This window comes from Mytilus galloprovincialis, unplaced genomic scaffold, assembly GCF_965363235.1.
Source record: "Mytilus galloprovincialis unplaced genomic scaffold, xbMytGall1.hap1.1 HAP1_SCAFFOLD_90, whole genome shotgun sequence".
In the NCBI taxonomy this organism is placed as follows: domain Eukaryota; kingdom Metazoa; phylum Mollusca; class Bivalvia; order Mytilida; family Mytilidae; genus Mytilus; species Mytilus galloprovincialis.
In genome coordinates this window covers 787-4,030 of record NW_027468027.1, presented here as the reverse complement: position 1 = coordinate 4,030, position 3,244 = coordinate 787, and the positions used below count along the sequence as shown (strand labels likewise).

General features: G+C 35.7%; 1 long non-coding RNA gene across 1 annotated transcript; it reads left to right on the top strand.

Annotated features, from left to right (window-relative positions):
• The first annotated feature begins 525 nt into the window (after positions 1–525).
• LOC143060212 (uncharacterized) lies at positions 526–2,974 on the top strand. The gene is made up of 2 exons (XR_012973937.1): positions 526–749; positions 1,454–2,974. It is a non-coding gene; the product is annotated as an uncharacterized LOC143060212 (long non-coding RNA).
• Positions 2,975–3,244: the final 270 nt, after the last annotated feature.

Genomic DNA, 3,244 nt, shown 5'->3' with positions numbered 1-3,244 from the left:
GTCATAGAGAAAACCAGAGAGAATGTGATTGCTTTAAACAAATGTCTATAGGAGTGATTCCAGAACAATAGCGTATACATGTTAACTGTGAGGAATAAGCCTGAAATCAAAGTGAAATTGATGAATTACCCCCATTTACCTTATGGACGCATTCGGAAAAAAGTACTATATCAAACTTGCTTGGATGCATTATTTTCAGTTATACTACAACGGAGATATATGAATATACTGATATGCCTGGACTGGGAATAAGACACCAGGGTTGGGGGGGGGGGGGGGGGATCACCCCTTTTTTCTGTTGTATCTAATGCACATTTTTTTCTAAAAAAATCATATCGAAAACACAATCCTACTTTTGGGGACAGGTTACACGTGCCTGACCTTTTCTCTAATTTCCTATGAAATAAAAATCGCCGAACAATTTAAATGAAGGATCGTGCATAATCATATGAGGACCTTACTTTAACCAAACTTCACAGAAACAATAAATTCAGGATTTTTTGGATTCAAAGATGAAGCCAAAAGGATTTAAAATCTACAATTTTAAAGCCCGTTATCCATTGGGTACAAACTCGAAGATTTTAATTTGGGCAGGTGGTGGTTCACTGTTGGGTATTTAACATTTGTGTTGATTAGTTTGATCGCAACCTCGCTTTGGTCTTTTCGAAATACGTCGGCAAGATTGCAGCAGACGAAAATTGGACGAGAAAATAATCTTCTTAAAAAAGTTGAAATAACACCTGAAATAGGTTTGATAAAGGGCTATAAGTTTATTTTGATATACGATAAAGACGGATTGATATCGATTTAATCCCGATGTCTTGAAATTTTAGTTAAAAACGACATTTAAAAACATACAAAAATTTAATGTGCAAATGAATGTCGAATTTAAGTAAACGGTCACAGCTAAACATAAATCAAACCAAGATTGTGTTAGACATTATATTTTTATGCAATTTGAAAATGTGAAGGAATTTATAACTGTTATTGCCGTACTTTAGTGATATAAAGGGTTTTCAAATCAACCAAATATTTTCACAATGAAATTTTGAAATAGCTTATTGTCAGCATATAAATTGATGCAGTCGATAACTTAGTTCATCTAAATACAGGACAAAAATTAGCAAAAAGTTGAGTGTTTCGACTCTATTTATTGACAAACTTGTAATGACAAACTTCCGGTTAACGGTGGGCATAAAAACCGGAACCGGCTTTGATAAACTCGTATGTTTCGGATTTGCACAAATGGCAAAACAATCATTTTAGTAAGTAGTAATTGATTCTTAGTTTATATATCCTGAGAATAACACGAAAGAGCAAACTATAGGCATATAATCGGAGAGAGATTTGTGAAATACGTATGTTTTTGGATATTCACTTTTAATATTTTATATATATATATAAGGTAAAGCACATGTATTTATTTGAATGAAGATAACACATACACTTTAAGTTTCAGATCATGTATAGGAGGTCCGGCAGAAAAAGGGTGCCGACAAGCAGGGCAAATAATGGAGGCGCAGCGGCTGCTGCAAAGAAGTCGAAACAGCAACAGGAAGAGGCGACTGCTAATATTGCAGATAGATTACCTAGGAATTTACCTAGAACAAGTGGAACACCACCTGTACAGCTCGGCTCAAACACAGTGACAACTAATGTACTACCACACAGTCCAATAATGATCCCAGCAACACTGCCAGCAGAAACAATTTACCCTGCTCCAGGTAATACAACATTACACCAACCCCTAATTAACACAGGTTATGCCTTACCCATTGAAACGGTTAAGGCGTCAGATGACATAGCGCGAAACGTATCGCAAAATGTCAAACAAAAAGTAATAAATGGGGAATATGTAGATATGGGCAGTTTGTTAAATAATTCACAAAACATAACACGAGTGAATCAAACACTTACATTTAATCAGGGACAGATTATATTACAACCTAAGCAACAGGATACAAGAATTAACACAATAGGTATATGGACGGATGCCTTTTTAATATATATCAGTATTTATTGTACTATACATACATCTCAGTTCCAAGAACTGTTGAAGTATATGCAAACTGTCAGGTTAGGGGCTAAACGCTATGCAGGTTTAGGATGGAAATTGTATGATGAACAGTTTAGACTACGTAGATCACAGGAGCCTGCTGGATCCTGGTCTGTCATAGACACTGAGCTATGGTTATTGTATATGCAACCAGCAGGTCCAATTAATGGGCCAGAGTTCAATATTGCACAAAAACCAACAAACAATTTTCTTAAATGCTATGCATATAATTATAATGGGACGTGCACCCAACAATATTGCACATACAAACATGCTTGTTTAAAGTGCAGTGGGGTACATCCGGTTATATATTGCACTAATAGCAAAGTGACTAACTCTAATAATCCTCAGCACCTGGGATTGTTCAGAGATTCAGATCAGCCCGGCCTCAAGCACCACAAAAAACAGCATCTAATTTTCAACCCTTTGCACCTAGGCAAATGCAAAATAACACAAGATTCCGTTCTCCTGGAGCATTTATGGGACAAAGGCAAAACCCCAGTCAAAATTAAATCTTTAAGAGAATTACTGTCAAATTATGAAAACAAAACTGATGCAGCAATGTTATTATTGGGATTTATAGAGGGGTTTAGATTAAACTATACTGGTCCAAGGATCTCGAGTTTTGCAAGCAATCTCATTTCGGCAGAAGTTCACAAAACTGAAACGAATTTAAAATTACAAAAAGAAGTGCATCTTGGTAGAATGTTGGGCCCCTTTTCAAAAATACCAATTTCAACTTTAAGAATATCTCCTATTGGGGTAGTTTCAAAAAATGACGGTGGATGGCGTCTTATAACTCACTTGTCATATCCTCTAAACTGGAGTGTGAATGATTTCATTGATCCAGAAATTTGTAAAGTAAAGTATTCTTCTTTTGATAAAGTGGTTGGGATGATCTCTGAATTAGGAAATAACGTGCTTTGCGCAAAAATGGACATTAGTCAGGCCTTTAGAATTTTATTGGTTCACCCAGCTGATTTTGACCTTCTGGGAATTTTCTTTGATGGGAAATATTATATTAATAAATGTCTGCCTGAAGGCTGTTCTATATCATGTGCCCTTTTTGAAAAATTTGCCACTTTTTTGCATAAAACAGTTGCATTGAAAGCTGGCATTGAGACTTTAGACCACTATTTGGATGACTTTTTCTTTGCTGGTGAAAGTTCAACGGATAATTGTACCATT